Source organism: Arvicanthis niloticus, chromosome X (assembly GCF_011762505.2).
Source record: "Arvicanthis niloticus isolate mArvNil1 chromosome X, mArvNil1.pat.X, whole genome shotgun sequence".
NCBI lineage: Eukaryota > Metazoa > Chordata > Mammalia > Rodentia > Muridae > Arvicanthis > Arvicanthis niloticus.
Window position 1 is genome coordinate 33,369,809 of NC_047679.1, and position 7,631 is coordinate 33,377,439.

Consider the following 7,631-nt stretch of genomic DNA (forward strand, 5'->3'; position numbering starts at 1 on the left):
CTTGCATTACCTCTGGCTTGTGCTTGTGACTGCTCATGCCAGAGCACTTTCCATTCCAAATATTGGCCCATATTGGTAAGTACTGCCTTCACTGTGTCCTGCCAGTCTCCTGGCGTCATAGCAGCTGCACTTAATCTCTCCACTTGGGATACGGTAAAATTAGCCCCAATTCTATATGCACGTACTGCCTCAGCTAATTCTTTGACCTGCCTATACTCTACTGGGGCATGAACACGGGCTCCCTCTGCCCCTTCAAAGACCGGAAATGCCAGCTGTAGCTGTCTCCAATCTCCTGGGCTGAGAAATGAATTAGAGACGCTGCCTGGGGCGTAGGCCGGAGGCAAGGGCGGGGCCGAGGGACTCAAGGTCTTTCTTAGTCTTATCTCAGGACGGTTATTTTTTGGTCCATATCTGTTTTGTTCATAGGCGGCTGCCTCTTCCTCTAGGCTTTCTTCCTCTCCTTGTGTTAGATCTTCTTCGGAGCTGCTAAGGTCTATGGCGGCAAGCTCCTAAATGGGGTAAAGGGGAGTCCTTTTGACCTCCACTCTCTCTTCACCAGCCAGTGAAGGGTCCTTATTCTTAATAGGCCCTGCAGTGGCCTCTGTTTCTTTTGAGTACTCTCCCTTTTTACCAGACTCCTGGGTCTGCTTCTTTTGTCCAGGCCTTCTGGCCTGCTTCCCTTTCCCAGGCTTCTTGGCCTTATCTTTTTCCCCAGGCTCCTTGGCCTGATGCCGGCTAACATGCTCTGTTTCTGATACACTGGAGTGGACCTATTCTAAAACCTCTTGACTTGCATTAATAGCTGTGCTGCAAGCTGGATCTTCACAACACAAATAAGCTAAAAGTGAAAGCAACACAAACAAGAGGCCAACTAGTGCAGCGGCGGCAATGGGTGAAAATCCGCTCACAACCAAGGCTTCCACCCCAAACATACCTCTCAGAGACATACCTCGATCCTGTAGTCTTTTAACCCTCCCCGAGTATGGGGGGGGGGTCTCTGCAGCGCCTTGAAGTTCCTGGGTTTTTGGCACCAGATGTTCCGTGCCCCTTCCGAATCCCCTCGCCCGCAAGAGAGACACGGGAGGCAGTGTTCCGGTAGTTACTACAGCGAGGCTTTATTCTTGTATCAGCTGAAGCGGAAGACCCCAAGACCGGAAAAGGCACTGCTTATATGCACCCTAGAGTGGCATGTTCACTTCTGATTGGCTGTTCACTCATCACCCCATATTACACCCTGGGATGGGCAGTGGCTTGGCGCGCTTTCGCCTCTTGCACTTGCGCAGTTTAGTTGTTTACTTGTGGGAGCACCGGATGCCAGCACCATCTTGTAATGGCAAATGTTGTCACCACTCGCCACGGCTCCCTACAAGGATTTACAGAACAAAACTGAAGGATGTATGTGTGTCTGAGTCCTGTCTTGGCATTGCACTCTGGGAAAATAAATGGGGAGGCCTAGGCTACTGTTGGGGTCCACACTAGCCCCATGTTGGGGCGGCCAAAATAATGTTGGGGTCCACACTAGCCCCAAGTTGGGGTGGCCAAAGGTTCAGCAAGAGCGAGGGTGAGGGCAGACTCTACCTAATGTCTGATGTGTCTGATTCGTCTGATCTCAGTCTGATTCTGATCTGTTCTGTCTCTGCCTTTTATATGTCTTACTTCTAAGCCATGCCTCTAAGTTACACCTTTAATCATGCCCTTAGGTCTTGTCTCTAACTCTGATCTCTATACTTCTAAGTCATACTCTTAAGTCACACACCTTTAATCTCACACACCTTTAATCTCACGCACCTTTAATCTCAAGGTATCTAAACCAAGATTATTGGAGTGTGCTCAGCTGTTGTAGGCTATTGTAATCCAAATATCATGTCAGGGTATATGGCTCAAGATGGCTGCAAAGCTGATAGCCGCTTTCTGCTAAAAGTCGGCCCCCAACAGGCTACATTCCATCTTCACCACCAACAGGATCCAGGGGATGTAGAGCTCAACCTAAGATGAGGGTCCACCCAGGTGAGAAACAAAGCATGCTGGGAGCCAAAGCTGGGGTTTCCAAACTCCCAGACACCCAAATGCCCCTGGGAAGCTTGAGGAGTCTGGAATGGAAGGGGCTTGCGATGAGCCTGGGCTAGGAGGAGGGGGAACTCTGGCTTAGCTCAGGGTTTCTGGAAAGCAGAGGATCCTTCTGCAGGGTCCTTATGTGACCACCTCTCACAGTGGTTTTTGATGAGAGAGACAGTCCTTACTTGTCCAAACTATTTATTGGTAATGAAAAATGGATACATACAACTTACTCAGGGTAGACCACAAATTAAATACTTTTTACATAAAGGAATGTCCAGGAAGGTAAGTTTATTGGCTAAAACCCCAGGCTGGCACATCTAGATATCTCATTAGCATGGAGAACTCTGTGCTCTGTGCTAAGTGACTAGGAGTCAGTCATTCCTCACATTGACTGTCATGGTCATGTGCTTCAGGACAGGAATCAGGTCGGGAATAGACGAAATGCCTACTGTTCTCAGATATATACGAAGTTACCAGGGGTTCTGAATCCACGCAACCTTCCCAGTTTTTGTCTGGTGACACGGTTCCACTTGCCCCACAGATGTAGCTCAGTGGTAGAGCATTTGTTAAACATGCAAAAGGTCTGTGTGGTTTGAATGAGAATGGCCTGCATCAGCTCCAATGTTTAAATGCTTGGTACCAAATTGGTTGAACTGTTTAGGAAAAATTAGAAGATATAGCTTTTGGAGGATGTTTCTCACTGGGAGGAGGCTTTGAAGTTTCAAATGATTCATGCTATTCCCAGTGTGCTTTCTGTCTTCTATTTGCTGTATGAGAAGTGACTAGCTGTTCTGCCACCATGTTGCCACTATGTTATCATAAGAGTCTAACCCTCTGAAATGGTAAGACTAATCATATACTTTCTTTTATAAGTTGTCTTGGTCATGATAATTTATCACAGCAACAGAAACCCAAACTTACACAACAGTTCTTGGTTTGATGCTCAGAACTCCAAATTATAATTTAAAATGTGAAACTGTAGGTTCAGTTTCCCCAGAGAAAAACTATTTCTCTAGGGACTAGCATTTTCCAGCACCCACGTGGCAGCTCACAATTGTTTGTAACTCCACTTCTAGGGGATCCAGTGCCCTCTTCTGGCCTCCTTGGGTATTAGGCACACAGGTGGTACACAGATATTTTCAGGCAAAATATCCATACATATCAAATAAAATTACTTTTTAAGAAAAAATATTTCTCTGATGAATTCTAATCAGTAGGTCACACATTAAGTCTGGCCAAAAAATAAGTCATGTGGTTAACTGAGAATGTCTAACACTCAGGGAAGTGTTCTAACTCAGAGAAATCACATTCCAAAGCTCATAGCTAATGCCTAAAGCTATGAGTGTCCCTAAAATCAAATGGTAAACTTTAACTGCACCACAAGATGTGCTGGTTGTTCTGTGCTTGAGGGCCAGTATCCAGCACAACATGCAAACTGTTAGTTCAGATAAAGAATAAGAAGTGAGCAATTAATCTGACAATAATCCTAGATTAAATATTATCCTAGAAACAGTTTCACCCAAGTGATTCAGACACGATTAGCTGGCCCATTTAAATGTCGCTTGCTGAGATTTTGTTCTGTCCTAACTGATTTTCTAATCCATGCCATCAATCATTAGGGTACATGAACAGGAAATGAGATCAAGAAATGAACGAGCTCTGTTTGACTCAGCTCAGCAATTGTGCATGCATTAAATTCAAGAGCTGTAAAGAAAACCTTCACATCACAATCATCTGTTCCATATGTATCTTAAATCCTCACTACGAATGATCTTGATGTTAGAAGCCCAGGATAGAGCTGATCTCACCGCTTACTTAATCCCTTTTTTTACTATTTACCATTAATACCAACATCAATATATATTATAACAATTTTTACAAAAAAAAAAATGGCTTAGAGAAGTTAGAAGCCTTGCCTAAAGCAATAGTCGCAGAAGAACTTTAGTCTGAGGCTCTTAAGACCAAAACAAGACATATTCAGTCACCCACCCTGTCTCTCATAGTCTAAATAGAAATTTGTATAGATGAGGAAACAGAACACACTTTCCAATTACTAAATTAAGCTATGGGGCTTTTAAAAATAAAGGATACATAGTTCAAAAACAAGGAAAAGTTACTCAAACCATTTTCATGAATCAGTTGAGCAAATTTCATTTGCAACTTGGGGCAAAGACAGATGGAACAATTCCATCTTGACTTTCCACCTGTCTAGAGACTAAACTTTATTAACTAAACATATTATTTATTAATCTAAACATATATGAATTAATCTAAAACATATATGAAAAATATAGAGGAGCCAAATATTTCCTGGGAATTGATCTAGAAAGAAAAAATATAAAATGTTGAAGTTGGCAAGATTTCTAAAACACAGGTACTATTACATCTTTGCCATAAAGCTAAACTGCCATTCTGTGACCTTTTTCCCAGAAGTTCCCCATTTTTAGGGCAGTTATTTGTGGGATATAAATTATATATGTGTGTGTGTGTATGTATATGTATATGATGTATATATACTCACAAATTGTGTGCGTGTGCGTGTGTGTGTGTGTGTGTGTGTGTGTGTGTGTGTGTAGGAATGTGCTCATGTAGGAAGGGGCCCATAAATGCCAGATGAGAGCTCCAGATACCAGATCTTCCAGAGCTAAAGGTGGTTTTAAGCCACACCATATAGGTGCTGGAAACTCAGTTCATGTCTTTGGGAAAAGCAGCCAGCACTTTTTTCCACTGAGTCATCTCTCCAGGGAGCCCTTTTGTTATTAAATGAACTGCTGAACTAGTAGCTTCTTCCTAGAAGCTAGCCTTGATACAATACAGAACAAGTGTGCTTTCATTTTTGTGTATAGACCTAATGTGCTTTGTGTTCTTGCAATGTTACTACTTTTTCTCCATAATCTCCACTTCAAGGTGAATTCAATTACACATTGCAGTTTCAAGTGCTACAACTGGGTAATACACAGAAGAAATGTTCTAGAAACCTATACCACATACACAGATGTAAGACTCGATTCCATGTGCCTTATGAAGGATGTACCTTCCATTGTAATAATAACAACAGCATTGCCTGTTAGTTTCGATATTGGGTAAATATTACTGGAAGCAGATAACAGGGATAGATGGCTTCACAATCCAATCTTCTATACCAGGTTTACCTTAACTTCCTACTTCATATGTCACCTGGGAAGTTCAACCCTGATTGTTTCTGATGTCTGAAACCCAGCTGATCATCTACCAATATTTTTAGCATTCATTCCCTTTGTTTCTAAGGAAAGCAATAATGCCAAGCATTGCTGGGACTAGGGTTAGGTGAGTGAGGCATACACCTTGATTATAAATTTTGATTTTAAAGAAATATCACATTAAAGTATTTATATCTTCCTTATCTTTTTGTGCCTATTAAATTTTTGCAAACAAAGAGAATGACACACTTTCCTTACCTTAATTTTAGCAACAATTCACAAGTTAAAATGATGGCACCGTTAAGGCCAAGAAGCTTCAGCTCATTTCCCAGACAGATTATATTTCACAGCTGGCCTTCAACTCAAAATCCTCCAGTCTTAGCTTCCTGAGTAGCTGGGATTATAGGTGTATCACATTGTGCTCTTATTTACAACTCAGTTTCAATCATAGCCTTCTAATTCTATTATAAGATTCATCTGTCTCCCTCAACAGCTTACCCTCACAAAGAATTTATTGAATCTCATCAAGGTAGAGTCTTTTACATCAAATCCAAGACCTAAACTTTAATGACTAATTTCTGCTTTACTCTAGAATATACATAGATAATCACTAGGCAAAAATAGATCAGGAAACAGGGTGCCAAAGCTTACAAGTGAAGGAAACATAGCTGGAATCGTCTATTGCTGGCTAGTGCATTAGTCCCAAGGCACTAAGGGCTAAAGCCTTTTAATTAAAAACAATGGGTTTTCCATTCTAAAATTGTGGAACTTGTAAAAGCTAGCTTCAGAAAACTCATTTTTAAAAAAGTCAACCACCAGAAGCAATTCTTAAAAGTTTATAATTGAGCAGGGATGTTGTTAGAATGTTTCACTAGTATGCACAAAGCCATGGATTTGTTCCCCCAGAGGAGCTGTAATTCTAGTGCTCAGGAAGTAGAAACAGGAGGACAAGAAGTTCAAGGTCCTCCACTCTCAGCTACATATTAGGTTTGTAGGCATGTAGTTTGGGAATGGGTCCCTCCTTCTACCATGAATTCTGAGAATTTAACTCCACGTACCAGGCTTGCCCAGTAAGTGCTTTTACCTGCTAAGCCATCTATCTTATCAGCCCCCATTTCTTTTCAGAGTGGAAGGAAAAGGCATGCATGGATACAGCTTATTTGATGGACATTTATGTTTTTCTCTTTTGGGGATACTGTGAATTGTGCTGTGATTAATCATGTACAATTTTCAAATCACTTTTATCTGTAATTTGAAGCTCCCACCATAGAGACAGTCTCCAAGGTCTCAGCTAGTTCTAATATGCTATATCAAGGGCAGAAGAAGAAATGTAGTTATTTCAGGGTTTTTTTTTTTTTTACCTGTATACTAGAATGCAAACTGTACATTAAAATTTAGATGAGTTTTTGATTATTTATGATACAACAAATATAACTATGTGAGTAGAAATAGTTAATCAGTACTGTGTTTTATGGCACTGAATAAGTGCCTTCTAGAACTTTGCATCTAAAATGCCCCTCCTTCACACTTTCAGTATACCTTGAGTTGGCTTTACTTGGGCTTTTATGTCTATGCCTGCTCTCATGGTAACTCACTCAAATCTATGAAAATCTCCTTTTTGTCTGGTTCTCTCTGTCTCTGTCTCTGTCTCTGTCTCTCTCTCCTAGCGTGTGTTGTGGGAGGGTGTACATGCTTGTGAATATGTGTTTTTGTTGGTGTGTTGCTGGGACTACAACTCAAAGCTTCGTGTATGCTGTGCAAGTGTATCAGTTTTGAATCTCACTTTCTCTTTGGATTCAGAGCACATCCCACAAAGAGCCTGGTCCTCCCTCATTCCTCTTCTCAGAATCATCAGCAAAACAATTTGACAAATGACTTATATTTAGCTAAGATTTATACTGTGCATATACTTCTAATGCCAGCACTCTGGAGGCTGAGAAAGGAAAATCTTGAATTTGAAGCCAGCCCAGGTTAGGTATATTTTGAGATGAAAGAAAGAAACAGGACGGGAGAGGAGAGAAAGATGATGTATATAGGGCTAAGAAAACTTTATCTTCAGCACTTTAAAAATACGCAGAGCTAATAAAGTAATTCAATTCTTCTGAATGAATTTATTGAGTTTCTATATGTTAAATCATGAGCTGGGTACTGAGCCTACACAGGTCAAAGAAGGAGAATTCATGGATTAAGTCTCCAAATTGTTGGAGTGTGAATAGGTAGCTAGAGTAACACAGATAAGCACTGCTAAGCTTTAGGTCATAGAGACAGCAAGTAGTAGCTTTTGAATCCCAGTTGTATGGGAGGCTGTGCTCAGTGAGCTAGAGCTGCCAGTGTTTCAAGGTTCCATGTGAATAACATTATTTAAGTATTCATGCCATCCAGAACACACTACCA